At 38.9% G+C, this 19,416-nt stretch overlaps 1 protein-coding gene and 1 pseudogene across 2 annotated transcripts in view; one reads left to right on the forward strand and one right to left on the reverse strand.

Moving 5' to 3' along the window:
- EPM2A (EPM2A glucan phosphatase, laforin) overlaps positions 1 to 19,108 on the forward strand; it is a 286,591-nt gene extending 267,483 nt beyond the window's left edge. Inside the window, exon 4 of the mRNA XM_089332589.1 lies at positions 18,599 to 19,108. The gene's annotated coding sequence lies outside the window, so the exon portion shown is untranslated. The remainder of the gene's footprint in view (positions 1 to 18,598) is intronic.
- LOC149126437 (nitric oxide synthase-interacting protein pseudogene) lies at positions 2,145 to 2,880 on the reverse strand (annotated as a pseudogene). Its single transcript, XR_016233509.1, has one exon. The product of XR_016233509.1 is annotated as a nitric oxide synthase-interacting protein pseudogene (transcript).
- Positions 19,109 to 19,416: the final 308 nt, after the last annotated feature.

Genomic DNA, 19,416 nt, shown 5'->3' on the forward strand with positions numbered 1-19,416 from the left:
ATCTAAATACTCTTAATAGGAGGCTGAATCAATTATGCGACAATTGAAAGAGCAAATTCTGATGATGGAAATTCTTCATTAGTCCACATAAATTTAAAGGGTTAGATTATTTTAAGACACGATTTCTCTTAATTTCCAACAGAAATAAATTCAAATTTTCTCTGTCTTAGGCATCTGAGTTCATGTCTATGTATTCCATATAATAAAAATATCGAAGTATGAACTCATTATCGAAGATTACCTTAAGAAATAAGGAAATAAGCTATAGTAAATAGGAGTTGGCAGAAATAATTGCCAACGTATTTATTTACTTTTAAATATTCATTTATCTATTTGAGAGGCAAAGAAACAGGGAAAGAGAGAGAAAGAGAGGGAGAGAGAGAGAGAGAGAGAAAGAGAGAAAGATATTGATTGTGTTTCCATCCCCTGGTTCACTCCCCAAATGGCCACAACAGCCAAGGACAGGCCAGACTGAGCAGACTGAGGCCAGGAGTCAGGGACTCCATCTGTGTCTCTCACATGGATAGCAGGAACTCAACTACTTGAGTCATCATCCATTGCTTCTAAAGTGCCTTATCAGGAAGCTGGATGGGAAGTGGAGTAGCTGGTACTCAAACCAGTACTTTAATATGGCATACTTGGATCTCAAGTGACCATTTAGCCTGCTCTGCCACAAGGTTTTTCCCTGAAAATATGTTTAAACCCCAGAATATTTATTTTGGAAATTATTGTCTTTAGAATATAAACTTATTTCTCATAGAGTCCATTTCACTTCAACAGGCTTCCTTTTAAGTGCTCAGTTAGTTGTCACCGATCAGGGAGAATATATGATATTTGTCCCTTTGGGACTGGCTTATTTCACTCAGCATGATGTTTTCCAGATTCCTCCATTTTGTTTCAAATGACCGGACCTCATCTTTTATACTGCTGTATAGTATTCTATAGAGTACATATCCCACAATTTCTTTATCCAGTCTTCTGTTGATGGGCATTTAGGTTGATTCCATGTCCCAGCTATTGTGAATTGAGCTGCAATAAACATTGAGTTGCAGACAGCTCTTTTATTTGACAATTTAATTTCCTTTGGGTAAATTCCAAGGAGTGGGATGGCTGGGTTGTATGGTAGGGCTGTATTCAGGTTTCTGAGGAATCTCCAAACTGACTTCCATAGTGGCTTTACCAGTTTGCATTCCCACCAACAGTGGATTAGTGTCAGTTTTTCCCCACATCCTTGCCAGCATCTGTTGTTAGTTGATTTCTGTATGTAAGCTATTCTAACTGGGGTGGGGTGAAACCTCATTGTGGTCTTGATTTGCATTTCCCTGATGGCCAGTGATCCTGAACATTTTTTCATGTGTTTGTTGGCCATTTGGATTTCCTAAATGAAAGATCTCTGAGTGAGATCCCAGCAGAAAGAATGGGCCATCAAAGAAGGCAGTACCTTTCTCTGAAGGGAGGAGAAAACTTTCACTTTGACTATGGCCCTGTCTAAACAAGATCAGAGTTGGTGAACTCAAGAGGTTTCCATAGCCTTGGCAGCTCATGACAAGAGCCTCAGGTGATCACTGAAGTCATATAAGAGTGTCAATTTTTAAATCAACAACGGGAGTCACTGTAAACCTGCTCTCCTTGTGGGACCTCTGCCCTTAATGTGTTGTATTATGAGTATTAATAGTAAAACTACTACTCAAACAGTACTGTATACTTTTGTGTCTGTGGATGCAGGCTATGGAAGTCTTTTGAGTCCACAAACTCTGTCATCATTTAGACAAGGCCATATTCAAAGTGGAAGTTCTCTCCTCCCTTCAGAGAAAAGTACATCCTTCTCTGATGTCCCTTTCTTTCCACTGGGATCTCACTTGCAGAGACCCCTCGGGGGCACATATATTTGTATGCCAGTATTTGGTATAGCATTATTCATAATAGCTAAAGGTAGAAAAAAAAAACAATTGCTCATCAACAGGTGAAAAGGTAACATGTGGTTCATATACACAATGGAAAATTATTCAGTCTTCAAAAGTGATAGAGTTCTGATACATTCTATAATTGAATATTATACATAAAATGGTTGAATGGCAAATTGTGTATTACATAAATGTTTTACCATAATAAAACATACTAATCAAAAATGGATCCAACTTTTTTTTTTTTTTTTTTTGCGCTCCGGGCCGTTTATTCGTGGGTCTCCCCTCGCACTCAGGCCTGCATCACCGGCCGCGACTTCTCCGCCTGCAGCTTCACCCCGGAGCCCGCGAAGCCGGTGCCGCCCCGCTGCAGCACGATGATGTCGCGCTCGGTCAGCCGGTCTCCGTTCACGGGGTCCACCATGTCCTTCCGAATCAGCTTCTCCACGCACTCCAGCGTGACCACGGCCCCCGAGGGCCGCAGCACGGCGCACGGCGTCGCGTTGCTCAGGCTGTCGCGGGTCACGGCGCACACGTAGCGCTCGCTGCGCGTGATGAGCCCCACGCGGTCCACCGAGTCGTCCAGCAGCGTAAAGCGCACGGGTGTCAGGTCAGACATGCGCAGCGGCTTCCCCGACATGGGGCAGGTCACGGTGCGGGACGGCTTCTCCAGCTTGGTGGCCTTGGCCTCGGGGGTCAGGGACGGGACCCAGAAGCTGGGCAGCGCCTTCTCCTTGTCCTGGCCCGGGGGCCCCTCGCTGGGCCCCGCTTGTGCATTCTCTGCGCCGGGCCCCGCGGCGGCCTTGGACGTGAAGGGGTTGAGGGGCCGGCTCACGATGGCCGCCTCCTTCTCCAGGAAGCCCCGCACTTGGTCCTGCGCTGCGGCGCGCCGCAGCTGCCGCTGCTCCTCCCGCTGGGCGCCCCGCTGTTCATTATTTGGAGACTTCAATCTACCTCTCTTAACTTTGTTAAACATACTTTCTCATTGAGGATTGAACAGGCAATAAAAGAACCAGTCAAAATAGAAATTTAAATTGTACAAATGACAGGCTTGATCTAACAGACAATGTTCAAGCACAACCTTCCCAAGTGAGATAATAAACCTTCAACTTAAACACAAAGTAAAACATTTATAAAAAAATGACTACAAATCAAACTAAAAACACATCACAATAGTTTAAGTTCATCTTTTTATGGACTATATTTTCTGAAATTTATGCATCAAAGTTGAAATAAAAGAAAATAAATTATTAAAACATGCACAATTTCAAATTATTCATGATAATAGTTGAAATAACTAAACTCAAAAACTACTCATCATAGTCATGATCAATATTATATAATAAAAAGTAACAACCCTCTTGATAGAACTAAGGGGGTCCCATGAGAACTACCCTAAGCACTTCCAAGGGCATGGTCTCTGATGATCTCACATTAGGCCCTATCTTTTAAAGGCCCTACCATCTCATCACCACACTGAGGACTAAAGAGCTAACACAGGAATCTTGGAGGACACACTCAGACAATATCCAGACCTTAGTACACAGTTTGTTAATATTACAAGCAAATGTGGGGCCAATAATGACATAGAAATTCCACAAATAATATAACTAACTAGTACTGACTTGATAAAAATATCCAAATTGTCCAAAAATCATTAAATAAGTTGAGGCAATAGATAAAAATTTTCCAACAAGGAAAATCCTAGGTCATGACAGAGTTGCAGGTGAATTACCTTGACACTTAAAATTGTTTCTGAATGGCCAACATGCAGCTAGGAAATATATGATACTCTCAATTCTCAGTATTAATATGCAGAACATCATAAAGATTTAACTATAAATATGTGCAATGGTTAGATAAGGCACAATATGATCATTTGCATAGAAATTCCAAGATTAATTGAAAAAAAAAAAACTATTGAAACCTGTAAGGTTCCTATATACAAAATTCAGTACACAGTAACTTTTCTACTATAGGGCAATAGCCAATTAAAATGCATTATGGAGCAATATGCCAATCACAATGATAGCAGAAATTAAAAACAGTGAGAATTAAACCTAAAAAGATATTTGAAAGACTATAATGAAAAACAAGGTAATACCCTTTGAAAGATACATAAACCAACTTAATAATTACAGAGGCAGAACATGTTCTTGGAGGTGAATATTTAATGCTGTAAAATTGTCACATCTCCCCAAATTCATCTATAAATTTAGAGAAATCCCATATAAAATCTCGAAAGAACCATTTTTGAAACTTGATAGATTTACTTCAAAGTTCAACTGAAGCAAAAATTTAATAGTAGTCAAGAATGTTTTGAAAAAAAAAAGATAAAAAGTTGACATTTGCTCAATTAGAAAAATACCCACTGTAAAACTGTAACAGCTGAACTTACATAAGTAATAATTTCAGAGTAGGTAGATTGACTGCATAGAGAAAGAGAGTGCAAGATCAGATCCAGTTAGATAGGAAATTTTAATATGTGACAAAAACAATGTCATATGTTACCTTGTGGGGTAAATCAATGGGAAGGGAATGGATTATTTAATCAATAGTCATGAGACAAATAGCAGACAATTTGGAAATATAATTAAGTTTTATCCTGCTTCATGCCCTCTGAAAATTCTTGAAATTGATCACATCAACTATACGAAAATAACAGAAAATTAAAATTTTGAGAAAATAAAGAGAATATAATTTGTAATTAAGGGTTTAAAGGGTTTCATAATAAAAGCTCTGAATTAAGAAACCATACATTATAAAATTATTATATTTACCCACATAAAAATTAAAAACTTCTAACTCACAGAAGTCACCATAAGGACAAGTGACAAATCAGAAGAAATCATGTCACACACACAATAGACAAAAGATTTATAAGGAGACCACAAAATATGAAACACAAAAGCAGTGAGCCATTGACAAATAAAAATGTCTTTAAAATGTTTCAAAATATGTTCAAACTCATTAGGAAGCATAAAAATGTGAATGAAAAGACAATATTTTGTTATTGATCAGGATAACAAAAATTATAAAGCTTGATAATCATACTAGGCAAGAATGTTCTAAAACAAGCTCTGTTTCATGCTCTCTTCTTTTTTTTTTTTTTTTTAAGATTTATTTCTTTATTTGAAAGGCAGATTTTCAGAGAAGCAGAGAGAGAGAGAGAGAGAGGCTTTCCATCTGCTGATTCACTCCCCAAATGGAAGCAATGACTGGAGCTGGGCTGATCCAAAGCCAGTAGCTTGGAGCTTCTTCCATGTCTCGTTTCATGCTCTTAATAGGTGTGTACAATTTGGCTTAGGATTTTGGAAGGAAAATATTCAAGATCTTACAAAATTTAATGTGCAAAATATTTTATCAGGTAATCCTATTTCTATATGTCTTTTCTAGAAAAGTAACTAACATTTGCTGAAAAAAAAAATGGAAGTGTAAGTATTTGGCATAGAAAACCTGAAATTAACCCTATGTATCCATTGATAATGGACCAGTTGTACTCCAATGCATTTGTACTATAGAATATCCACGTAAATCATATATAGACCAATCATATGTAGATATTCTAAGTTATAATTTGGTACCATCTCAATAAACCATTATAAGTTGAAAATATTGTCTGTTTTTTTTTTTAATCTTTTATTTATTTATTTGAGAGGTAGAGTTACAGAGAGAGAGAGAGACAGAGAGAAAAGTCTTCCATAGGCTGGTTCACTCCCCAAATGGCTACAATGGCCAGAGCTGAGCTGATCTGAAGGCGGGGCTAGGAGCTTCTTCTGGGTCTCCCACACAGGTGCAGGGGCCCAATTAGTTGGGCCATCTTCTACTGATTTCCCAGGCTACAGCAGAGAGCTGGATCAGAAGAGAAGCAGCTGTAACACAAACTGGCACCCATACAGGATGCTAGTGCCACAGGAGGAGGCTTAACCCACTATGCCACAGTGCCGGCCCCCAAAATATTGTTAGTTGAAAATGTATTTAATACGCCTTACCTACGGAGTGATGTAGTTCAACATGGTACACAGTGGTCTGAGTTGTATCCGTTCATGATGGTGGAGCTAACAGGGAGCTGCAGCTCCTGCCCAGCTTTATGAGTATCACTTGCATATTGCTAAACTGGGAAGATAAGAAATTCCAAATTCTAAGTATGGTTTCTCAATGGACATGGCTTTTGTTCACCAAGCCCCACCACATAAAGAAAAAAAAAATCAATCAAACCATCCTAAGTTGGAGACCATTAATGTATACCAACAAGGAAAGATACCAGTAGACATGATGAAATAGATGAAGTATGTTATTGATATTAACTATAAAGTTAAGTCATTTATACAAAAGTGTATATAAAAACATTATATACATATACATATATACATGTATAGAATATATGCATATATATTTTTTACATGTTTCCCAGGAAGTGATATAGGAGAATTCACAGCACACTGATAAGTAGTTAGTAAGATTCAGATATGTGATACAGAAGGTGAAATTGTACTGCGCATTCTTAGAGTATAATACTTCAGTATTTGTTACAAAATTAAAAACAGAATAAAATGTATATAAAGAAAGAGTAACTGACAATGTAAGGAAAAACATTTAACCTTTTAATATCTGGAAAGAAATCTTGATATTAAATCAACTAGGGTGGCTGGCGCCACGGCTCACTAGGCTAATCCTCTGCCTGCAGTGCCAGCACCCCAGGTTCTAGTCCCGGTTGGGGAGCCAGATTCTCTTCTGGTCGCTCCTCTTCCTGTCCAGCTCTCTGCTGTGGCCCGGAAAGGCAGTGGAGGATGGCACCAGTGCTTGGGCCCTGCACCTGCATGGGAGACCAGGAGGAAGCACGTGGCTCCTGGCTTCGGATTGGCGCAGTGCCGGCCTTAGCGGCCATTTGGGGGGTGAACCAATGGAAGGAAGACCTTTCTCTCTGTCTGTCTCTCTCTCACTGTCTAACTCTGCCTGTAAAAAAAAAAATCAACTAGGGTACAACTCAATTTGTCATACTATGTACATTCACTTACATGAATTGCATTTGAATCAAAAGCAAGAAGGAGACCTTTTCACTAAGGTTCAAAAATGTGTTCAATAAGTGGTTGTTGGTGGTAGATTGGTGGGCTTGGAAGTTTATTGTAGTGAATTCTAGGGAGACAGCTTGATTGCCTTTCCATGGTTGTTGGGGAACAAGTGGAACACAGACTTTTGGCTCAGAGACTGAATTCTGACCAGGTTTCAGGGCAGTCTCTCCTGAACAAAAATTCCAAGAGACATCTTTGGGATCAGAGAGTTAGACAGTGAGAGAGAGAGACAGAAAGAAAGGTCTTCCTTTTTCTGAAGCCAGGAGCCAGGTGCTCCTCCTGGTCTCCCATGTGGGTGCAGGGCCCAAGCACTTGGGCCATCCTCCACTGCCCTCCCAGGCCACAGCAGAGAGCTGGCCTGGAAGAGGAGCAACTGAGACAGAATCCGGCGGCCCAACCGGGATTGCCGGCACCACAGGTGGAGGATTACCCAAGTGAGCCACGGCGCCGGCCAGGATTAAGGTCTTAATTACTAAAGGTAGATATATTCTCTTTTAAAATACTATGATTGTCGGCGCCGCGGCTCACTAGGCTAATCCTCCGCCTAGCGGCGCCGGCACACCGGGTTCTAGTCCCGGTCAGGGCGCCGGATTCTGTCCTGGTTGCCCCTCTTCCAGGCCAGCCCTCTGCTGTGGCCAGGGAGTGCAGTGGAGGATGGCCCAGGTGCTTGGGCCCTGCACCCCATGGGAGACCAGGAAAAGCACCTGGCTCCTGGCTCCTGCCATCGGATCAGCGCGGTGCGCCGGCCGCAGCGCGCCAGCCGCGGTGGCCATTGGAGGGTGAACCAACGGCAAAGGAAGACCTTTCTCTCTGTCTCTCTCTCTCACTGTCCACTCTGCCTGTCAAAAAAAAAAAAAATACTATGATTGAGTAAGCTAGAAATACTGCATCTTTTGAGAACTGATGAAAGTTAGGATCTGTCTCCCTGGAAAAGTGTATTCCTGTATAAGATTTGGTACAATGGCTCTTCAGTAAACGTCCCATTTCATTACAGGCTAAGAGGAATAACAAAATCGTTGCACAGGTTTAACCCTATCCCAACCATCCCCTCAACACACACACATGTATACACACATATATACACACACAGTCCCTTGGAGAGTTTCAAGGACCATATCCAGCTTGACATATTCTCCATTCCTTCTATCTGACATTCTTGGAAATATCCAGACTGTAAAGAAGTCTTATAGCATAGTTACTTTTATTAATAAAATTATATATGAAACAATAAAGCCATAAATGTTCGGTATTGTCATGAGGGTGACTATGTACTCAGTGCACACTGGCACTAGTGCCAGGTATTCCTCTGAGAGAAAGTTAAGGAATTCGCCTACAGTCTCACAGCAGCTGAGAGGCAGAATTGAGATTCCAACCCAGGCAGGCAGGTGCCTGTACCTATGCTTTTGAATATTGTGACATGGGGGAGTGTCAAGTCCAAGTCTGAGGTAATGGAAAGTCTTTAAGGAAGTTCCACTGTGGTTGAGTTTCATGGTTGTTTTTGAACTATCCCTACTTCTAAAGGTGCCTCTGAAATTAGTCTCCCAACGCCTCAAGGACCTGAAGGACTTACTGGTGGCCACGGTTCGCCATCACCCAAACCCAAATACCTTGCTGGGAGCAAGATAAATCCACTTAGTTTTAATTTCTCTCACCACGTTTTCTGTTTGCTCTGTTCCAGAGAACTTATTTATCTGTAGTTTGGCTCCTCTGGAAAAATCACCTCCAGTCTCCTCAGGATGCCTTTCCTCTTCACACAATTAACAGCATCTTTTCCCTGTGACACAGCACGTGGTATAGCATTTTCTGGTTCTTGCTCAATCTTTAAGTTCTAATGGAGTATTACATACAAATGCAGCCTGATCCGGAGCAGAGAGAGAACAGGTTGGGACTCTGCCATTCCCTCATCTCTATCTCAGTCACTGATTTCGTCTTAGGCTGCATGTACACAAACTTTGGTGCTGCCTTTCAAAACTGCTGCCCACACATAAAAACTTCTCAGCTGCCTCATTGGCATATGTGTTCTCCAATCCTGACTACATGGACTGCAGCACCTTCAAAGCAAAGCAGAGCCCCTCATCCCCTTCAGTCAAGCCCACATAACTGAAGTCTCTATAGGAGAACTGACACATTGCCTGTGATTTTTGCTCAACTGCCCAAATTAGAGGTCTTTTATTAGATTTGAAATATTTTCCAGCCCTCTAAGGAGACTTAGATCCCACTTTAAAGGAAGGAGCAGAGTGGAAAAGGGTGGGGATAGGAAAGGGATCTAAATAAACAATGTCTTGGGCTGATGAGTGACGGACTGGGTACAAAAGAGACTATTTCAGTGTTTCATCATTGGCTACATTATCACTGAATGGAGAATAAAAAACACTTATTAGATTTATATTAACATTTTATGGTGATATGCTCCTGTTGGAGATATAATATGCCAATGTATACACATTTTACTGTATATATATATATATATATATAATATGTGGATATGTGTAAATGTGTAAATGTGAACGCTATAAAATTAAATGCATTGATGACTCATTACAGATAGAGCTTTAGCAACAGGGAGACATTTTTAAACTCCATTGAGATGCATATGAGGCAAGACTGAATCTAAGAAATAATTATTATTACTAGAAGAGGAGTCTTGCTTGGTAACTCTGGTACAGGAATAGAAACACGATAGCAGTTCTGGGCCTGTGGACTCCTGGGACAGGTATGATGTTGGACAGGGCTTCACTCCAAGTTGGGCGATAGTGAGAAATAAATGAGCTCTGGGCTTCCCAGCTGAACTTTACACAGAAAGTAATTTTCCTCCATTTCTGTGGTGTGTTTATTACTACACGTAGAGAACTGTTAGGGATTAGCATTTAGCAGTGGTGACTGATTACCAGTAGCAAATGACTAATGATAGACAAAACATCGACATATACTTAGGTAAAACATTGGGAATCCCTAGAATCACTCTAACAATGGGAACTCCAAAAAGTTCTAGACTTCCCACATAGGTTGGTATAACATCTGATCTTTCTAGATTTTAGTATTAACCCAGTAAGTCCCGAGTTTTCCATTTTGTGAATATTTCAATAACATAATATTTTTAAATGTTACTAAGTGGCGTATTTTTTATTCAATTTATGTCTTTATATATATCCTAGATTTAGCAAAATGGGCTAAAATGGGTTAGTATTAATGATAGTACTTGGATTCAGATGTTTGGAATATTAGAATGATTTATCGGAAAGAGATTGATGACACACGTTACATGGATTTAGAGAGATTGTCTAATAGTTTCTTGTTTTATTTATGCTACTCAACATTGTTTTTAATAGATCTTAATAATACTCTATGTTAAGACAACTGTATCTTGACAAATATTATAAATACACAGGTTATATCATATGAATCATTTATGTTCATGATATACTTTTGTCTTTGGCTACTCAAAAGAAAAGTTAATCCATACCTCAGTACATTAGGGAAGGGTGTTCCATTTTCTCTATTTCTGAAAGTCATGTCATTCTTCCCTCACGTTCTGACGGGCCTTCTAGGATGATCATCACTGTTCTGCATACATATGAAAAATTTAGCAATTCAATTAGGTGCTGTGGATATAGAAGATACCCTCGTAGCAGTTTTTTAGCAGGTACACTAAAATCAGAATTGCCTAGTTTAAAACCTGAGTTTTGATTGACTGTGGACCTTTGAGACATTCATTTAATTTTTTGCATCCATTATCTGTAAAGTACTACTACTACCAATTATAGTTAACTCATCTTGTTTGTTGTTAGCCTTAAATGAGCTAATATATATGCTAAGCTCTTATAAACCTCACTTAGCACATAATACACAATCAAACATGTACTTTTGAGCTTTGAAATTTTTGTTCTCTCATAGTCTATTTGAGTATCCCTATTTTATACTGTGATCTTACTAAACTTTAATGTCATATATAAAGTGGTTCAAGATGAAAATGTCTAAAATCTACATATTAAAGTTTCAAAGTGATCTGTATGTGGTACGAAATGTTAATACATATGATTTATCTACTCCCTGACAAAAAGAGAAAATGGGAAAAACAAGTTTCTGTTTTTTGTTCTTATTTCCTTTTCACCTCTGTTGTCCATATATCTGTGTACCAAATTATTGTAAACAGAATCAAGTCCCCTTCAATCCTCATAACAGTATCAGCTGCCTCTAACTCTTCTTAACTTTTTCCTCTGTTTGGAAGATACCAAGCTCTCAATGAGTTGAAAAAATTTTCACTGCCAAAAGAAAAAAAACCTGTAATTGAAATTACCAAATGGGGCAGAAGTAGCACATTCTGGATTTTTTAGAACATGGAAAATCTGTTTCATTTGGAAAAGCTCTCTCTCTCCCACTCATACTCCCAAACCCTCCTTCTCCTCCCTCTCTCATTCCCACTGTTATTTTTTTATTGAGATCTATTTTCAATTGACTTTATACACATATGTTTAACTCTGTGTTAAGAGTTAGTGCTCTATTAGTTATCACAGGTCAGGGAGAACATGTGGTATTTGTCTCTATGGGACTGGCTTATTTCACTAAGTATGATATTTTCCAGATTAATCAATTTTGTTGTAAATGACCAGATTTTATTGTTTGCTTTTTATTGCTGTGTAGTATTCCATAGTACACATATCCCATAATTTCTTTATCTAATCTTCAGTTGACAGGTATTTGGGTTGATTCCATATCTTAGCTATTGTGAATTGAGATGCAATGAACATGGGGTTATAAATAACTCTTTTAAATGCTGAATTCATTTCCCTTGGGTAAATTCCCAGGAATAGAATGGCTGGGACATATGGTAGGTCTATATTCAGATTTCTGAGATCTCTCCAAATTGTCTTTCATAGTGGCTTTACCAGTTTACAGACCCACCAACAGTGGATTAGGGTATCTTTTTCCCCACATCTTCTCCAGCATTTGTTACTTGCTGATTTCCATATGAAAGCCATTCTAACTGGGGAGAGGTGAAATTTCATTGTGATTTTGATTTGCATTTCCTTGATGGCTAGTGATCCTGGGCATTTTTTCATGGCTGTTGGCCTTTTGGATTTCTTCTTTTGAAAAATATCTGCTAAGGCCTTTGTCCATATCTTCACTGAGTTGATTGTTTTGTTGTTTTTCAGTTTCTTGATCTCTATGTATGTTCTGGTTATTAATTCTTTATCACTTGAATAGTTTGCAAATAATCTCTCCCATTCTGTCAACTGCCTCTTCACTTTCCTGAGTGTTTCTTTTAAAGTACAAAAGATTTTCAATTTAATGTAATTGTGAAATCAGAAATGACCCCTTAAATTATATATGAAAATGTGGCCCCTTAAAGTTTCCCAGAGGTCACATCTGGGGTGCCACATGTTACTGGAATTTGGGGTGCCATACAATATCACCATATGCTTATTAATAAATCCCCAATATTTTAAGCCCGAGAGGGTTCTTGCCTAATATCTAGAGAAGAATTCTAAATACTGGCATAAATAATCGAGGCAGCATGGTATATTTTGAGCTTTTATTTAGTGCTAAAGATGCATAGGAGACGAGAGCTTTATTTAAGAGAGAGGGGGGTAAATCCGGGTTCATACCAAGCACTAGGAACCAGCCACATGGAGGAGCATCTAGGCAAGGAAGCCTAGGGCAGGTGGCCTGAAGGCCACTTGCCCTGGAGGCACAGGGCTACAGTCAGCCCCCTCCTGGCTGGAGGCCAGGGAAAAGAAGAGAGCAGACACACTGTGTCCAAGGCTTTTAACCCGCTTCCAAAGGAGAGTGGTTAATTACCTGATTGGCTAGTGGGCATTCAGATGTGGCCAGGTAGGGTGTGAGGTCACACAGGGGCATGGCGAAGACGTGGTCTTCCAGTTCCGAAAGCTACTTCAATTGCATTTGTGAATTTTGGCTTTGATTGCTTTTGCCCCTGGTTTTTTTCCAAGAAATCTTTGCCTGTGCCAGTATCTTGCAGGGTTTCCCCAATATTCTCTAATAATTTGAAGGTATCAGGTCATAGATTTAGGTTGTTAAACTATTTTGAGTGGATTTTTGTGTAAGTTGTAAGATAGGGGCCTTTCTTCACACTTTTTTGCATGTGGACATCCAGTTTTCCCAGTACCATTTGTTGGACAGATGGTCCTCATTCCAGGGATTGATTTTAGCTCCTTGGTCAAATATAAATTGGTTGTAGATGCTTGGATTGATTTCTGGCATTTCTATTTTGTTCCATTAGTCTATCCATCTGTTTTTGTACCAGTACCAGACTGTTTTGATTATAACTGCCCTGTAATATGTCTTAAAATATGGTATTGTAATGCCTCTGGCTTTGCTTTTGTTGAATAAGATTGCTTTATCTATTCAGGGTTTCCTGAGTTTCCATATGAATTTCAGGATCATTTTTTCTATATCTGAGAAGAATGTCCTTGGTATTTTGATTGGTATTGCATTGAATCTGTAAATTGCTTTTGGAAGTATGAACATTTTATTGATATAGATTCTTCCAATTCATGAACATAGAAAATTTTTCCATTTTTGTTTCTTCTACTTCTTTCCTTAATGTTTTGTAATTCTCATCATAGAAATCTTTGACATCCTTGAATAAATTTATTGCAAGATATTTGTTTTTTTTTTGTTGTTATAGTGAATGATATTTATCTTAGAAGTTCTTTCTCAGCTGTGACATGTCTGTGTATACAAAGGCTGTTGATTTTTGTGCATTGATTTTATATCCTACTACTTTACCAAACTATTCTGTGAGTTCCAATAGTCTCTTTGTGGAGTCTTTTGGATTCCCTCTATGTAGAAGCATGTAGTCTGCAAATAAAGATAGTTTGACTTCTTCCTTCCCAATTTGTATCCCTTTGAGTTCTTTTTCTTGCCTAATGGCTCTGGCTAAAACTTCTAGGACTATATTGAATAGCAAGGGTGAGAGTGGGCATCCCTGTCTGTTACCAGATTTTGTGGGAATGCTTTCAACTTTTCCCCATTCAACTGGACACTGGCCATGGTTTTTTCATAAATTTCCTTGATTATGTTGAGGATTGCTCCTTCTATACCCAATTTTCTTAGAGTTTTCATCATGAAAAACATTTTAGAATTCAATTATGAGGCCAACACTGTGGCATAGTAGGTTAAGCCTCTGCTTGCAATGCTGGCATCCTATGTGGGTACTGGTTGGAGTCCTGGTTGTTCCACTGTTGATCCAGCTCCCTGCGAATGGACTGTGAAAGCAATGGAAGATGGACCAAGTACTTGGGTTCCTGTACCTGCATGTGAGACCTGGAAGAAGATCCTGGCTTCTGGCTTCAGATTGGCCCAGCTCCAGCCTTTAAGACCATTTGGGGAGAGAACCAGTGGAAGGGAGTCTTCTCCCTCTGTCTTTCCCTCTCTTTGTCCATAACTCTCCCTCTATAATAAATAAATAAATCTTAACAAAAAATAATTTAGAAATGTGCCAGAGGATTTCAATACAATCCCATCAAGATTGAATGTACCAGTGCCATCTCACTAGTCAAAGTGATCAATTTCAGTTCACAATTGATCACACTGATAGGTCTAAGAGTCAAAGGGATCACACAAACAAGACTAGTGTCTGCTAATACTAACTGATAGAATAAAAAAGGGAGAGAATGATCCAACATGGGAAGTGGGATACACAGCAGACTCATAGAATGGCAGATGTCCTAAACAGTACTCTGGCCTCAGAATCAGCCCTTAAGGCATTCAGATCTGGCTGAAGAGCCCATGAGAGTATTTTAGGCATGGAAAGCCAAGACACTCTGGCAAAACAAACAAACAAACAAACAACACCACACACACACAAAACCTAAATGAAAGATCTCTGTGAGTGATATCCCAGTAGAAAGAACGGGCCATCAAAGGACGAGGTAGCTTTCTCTGAAGGGAGGAGAGAACTTCCACTTTGACTATGACCTTGTCTAAATATGATCAGAGTTGGTGAACTCAAAAGGCTTCCATAGCCTTGGCAACTCATGACTAGAGCCTAGGGAGATTTCTGATGCCATAAACAAGAGTGTCAAATTGTTAAGTCAACAACAGGAGTCACAGTGTACTTACTCTTCATGTGGGATCTCTGTCCTTATGTGTTGTCCAATATAAAGTAATGCTATAACTAGTACTGAAACAGTATTTTACACTTTATGTTCTGTGTGGGTGCAAAGTGATGAAATCTTTACTTAATATATACTAAAGTGACCTTCTGTATATAAAGAGAATTGAAAATGAATCTTGATGTGAATGGAATGGGAGAGGGAGCGGGAGATGGGAGGGGTGCAAGTGGGAGGGAAGTTATGGTGTGGGAAAGCCATTGTAATCCATAAACTGCAGTTTGGAAAATTATATTTACTAAATAAAAGTTAAAAAAAATAATTTATTTATGTTTAACACTTACCCAACCTATATAATGCTTTTACTCTTTAATTATTTAAATATATTTGTCTGCTAATGACACATTGCTAGATGCTTTATCCAGTGAAGGTTTATTAGATTTATTCATATATTTGCCTACCTGTCCCTCAACGCCCTCTACCATTCCCTTTTAGGTCTCTCCCTGCTCTACTCCCTCCCCACCTACCTAAAATAATACATCTATACTGTTTACTTTGATGATGGTATTTGGGTGTCAACTCTTTTTTTTTTTTTTTTTTAGTGTGAAAAGCCTTCATTTCACTCTCATTCTTGAAAATCATTTTGCAAGATTTGAAAATCTAGATTCATAGCTATCTGTTTTTAGCTCATTGAATTATTTTTCTTCATTTCTGGCTTTCATTGTTGTTGAAAATCAGCTGTGAGTCTTAGCACTCTTTAGGAATATGTCTTTTATTTTTGATTGCTTTTAAGATCTTCTTCCCTCCCCCTTTCCCTCCTTCCTTCCTTCCTTCCTTCCTTCCTTCCTCCCTCCCTCCCTCCCTCCCTCCCTCCCTCCCTCCCTCCCTTCCTTCCTTCCTTCCTTCCTTCCTTCCTTCCTTCCTTCCTTCCTTCCTCTGTTGTTCTACAGTTTGTTTATGGTGAGTCAAGTGACATATTTGTATTTATGCTTCTTGTGACCTTTTTTATTTGTGGATTCGATAATCATTTGTTTGAAAAGTTCATTTTACTTATTTTAAAGGCACAGAAAGACAGAGGGTTATGGGGGGGAGAAAGAGAGATCTCCCATCCACTAATTCTCTCCCCACATGCCTCCAATAGCCTCTACTAAGCCAGGCTGATGCCAGGAGCTGAGAATTCAGTCCAGTTTTCCCATGGGGGAGTATGTGGGTGGCAGGGACCCAAGTACCTGAGTCATTAGCTACTGCCTCCCAGAGTCTGAATTAGCAGGGAGCCAGAATTAGAATACAGCCAGGATTTGAACCTAGGCACTTGAATATGGGTTGTGGGCATTTCTGCAGTGTCTTCACAATTTATCAAATGACCATTCCAATGATTTCTTTTTAATATTAATATCCCCTATGGGATGCTGAGTAAATGTATGCTAGCAATACTCATTGCATTTTGTATGTCTTACCATCTTTATTCTATTTTTCTTACTAAATTCAAAATATCATATTTATATCTATCAGCTCACGAATTCTATTCATATATATTTGATTATTTTAATTTTTCAATTTAATGTCTTACTTAAATATATACTGTTCATGGGGCCAGAACTGTGGTGTAGTGAGTACTAAAGCTGCCAGCTGCAGTGCTGGCATCTGATATGGGCATTGGTTTGAGACCTGGCTGCTCCACTTCCAATGCAGCTCTCTTCTATGACCTGGGAAAGCAGTAGAGATGGCCCAAGTCCTTGGGCCCCTGCACTCACAAGGGAAGTCCAGAGGAAGCTCCTGACTCCTGGCTTTGGATTGGTGCAGCTCCAGCCATTGCAGCCAATTGGGGAGTGAACCAGTGGATGGAAGACCCCTCTCTCTCTCTCTGTATGTAACTCTAGCTTTCAAGTAAATAAATAAATCTTAAAAAAGTAAATAAATGTATACTGTTCATTTCTAAAAGCTTTATTTGGTTTATTTACCAATATACTTGTTACCTGATAATATATTAAATTTTCTCTTTTATTAAACATTACTGTTATACATTGTAGGCTTGATGTTTGATGTTTTCAGCATCTGAATTGTTATTTTTTTCTGTTGCCTATTGTTTCTAAATGCTTTCACCTGTGTTCTTTGTTTCATTTTCTGTTTTGTGAGTTTTGGCAGTAAGTTGCTCATCTTTCTCTGAGATAAAGTCAAATCATTACAGAGACTTGCATTTGACCCTGCAGTTGTCTGGTGTCACTCTAATTTAAATTATCTCTGTGAGGAGTTTTTTTAAATCATCAAGGTAGAGGTAGTGTGTATTCAGATCTTAAGTACCTTGCAAGTTTCAGTTTTGGGATTATGATAATTCAAAGGAGGATTTTCTCATCCATTTGGCTCTGAATGTGAGATTGGAAATTTGTCTCAATATTTCATTTACATGGCGAAGTTTATTTATAAATCTCAGTTCTAATGTGAGTCCAAGCTTTATGGGTCATATTTTATGAAGTTCCATACCTTGAGAATATCCTGAGCTTTATCTCTCCTCTACCCTCCCCAATTTATTAAATATTCTCCAAATAACTTGAAATGAGGAGTCATCCTTAAGACACAAACTACCTGTGGGGTTTGCTGACCTCATAAGGTTTTCTGGTTTAATTCATTTGGGGGCCTTGACGATGTATTGATTCCCTGAAAGTCCAGGAATGCATTTAGAAAGATGTTTTACATATTTCAAAATTTTTTTCTAGCAATTTAGTTTCTTCTGCCGCTTCCAGCATTTTGGAGAATTAATCTGCATGACCAATCTTGCACATTAGATACAAGAGTACCTGAACATATTTTTAAGCAGGAAGTGCATGCTGAATTTTGAAAGCTTTCATAGAAGACAAATTTGACTTAATAGTCTGGGCATTTTTGTTAGATATCCATGGAAGCTATCAGCATGACAAAAATATCAAGAACAGATGGGAGTCATTTTCTTCAAACCGCAGTAATCAGATCAAATATCCATAAAATGTGATAAATGTTTTCTTTTTCTTTCTTATTTTAAATAGATATAGGACAAAGAAAAATGTGAATAAATTTATTGAAGTAAACAACACAATCCAATGATTAAAAATAATCTACTAAATTAAGGGAATACAATTATTGCCATCTCAAAGCAATAATTCCAAGTCTTTCACTGGGAAAGTGTATCAGCAAAGCAGCACATGGCAATGAACTCGGTGTTTCAGTATTTTACTTCATGTTGCTAGTTAATAACCACAAAACCCTAGGCCAAATGAAAAGTACTCATGAATTAATTACTTTATGATCTATTTTCCTAAAATTATCAGATACTCAAATGAGGAGGACAGCACAGTGACAGATGTAAAAAGGCATTTCCTCTGAACATTATGCTCATTTAATACAATCTTTGTACAGCTGCAGGACGATTAAGGACATCAGGAGCAAGTTTAACAGAGGGATTTTTATTTGTTTGTTGTTTTAATCTCATGAAATGTCTAATGGGGGTGGGGAAAGCAGAGAAGTGTTTTTCTCCAAAATGTTTGAGATTTTTTTTTTTTTTTTTTCATTTCAGGGCCACAAAGAAGTGGCTATGATCTGGACTGTACATTCTAAATGATGAGGGAGTTTTCTTCTTCCACACTTCCATTTTGTTGACTGAGTCTAAGGATTGATATCAGGTGATATTTTTAATAAAATGATCTGATGGAAAATCACTTGATAGAAGATAGGGCCGGCGCTGTTGCGCAGGGGTTTAATGCCCTGGCCTGAAGCACCGGCATCCCATATGGGTGCCTGTTCTAGTCCTGGCTGCTCCTCTTCTGATCCAGCTCTCTGCTGTGGCCTGGAAAAGCAGTAAGAAGATGGCCCAAGTCCTTGGGCCCCTGCACCTGCATGGGAGACCCGGAGGAAGCTCCTGGGTCCTGGCTTCAGGTCGGCGCAGCTCTGGCCATTGCGGCTAATTGGGGAATGAACCATCAGGTGGAAGACCTCTCTCTCTCTCTCTGCTTCTCCTCTCTCTGTATAACTCTGACTTTCAAATAAATAAATAAATCTTAAAAACAAAAACAAAAAAAAAACATAATTGAAGATGACGTTATGTTATTTTTTCTAATAAATTGTGTGAGTGATATGATAAATTACAGGGAGAGATTGTTAGCTTGTTAGACAAGAAAATAACAGGGGGAGTTTTAATAACAACATTCCAAAGACTGAAATTTGGAAAGCAATTTAAATACAAGTGTGGTACCTGTTGTAATATACCAAATACTTGGGAGGCCTGAGTATCCACTATCTGAGACCAAAAAATTCAATTAAAAACATTGCAATTGTGCAGGAAAGAATGGGTTTCACATGAGTACATATATGGTTGGTTGGTCAAGCACCAAGAAA

This window comes from Oryctolagus cuniculus, chromosome 5 (genome assembly GCF_051225735.1).
Source record: "Oryctolagus cuniculus isolate XC-2025 breed Fujian yellow rabbit chromosome 5, ASM5122573v1, whole genome shotgun sequence".
Classification (NCBI taxonomy): domain Eukaryota; kingdom Metazoa; phylum Chordata; class Mammalia; order Lagomorpha; family Leporidae; genus Oryctolagus; species Oryctolagus cuniculus.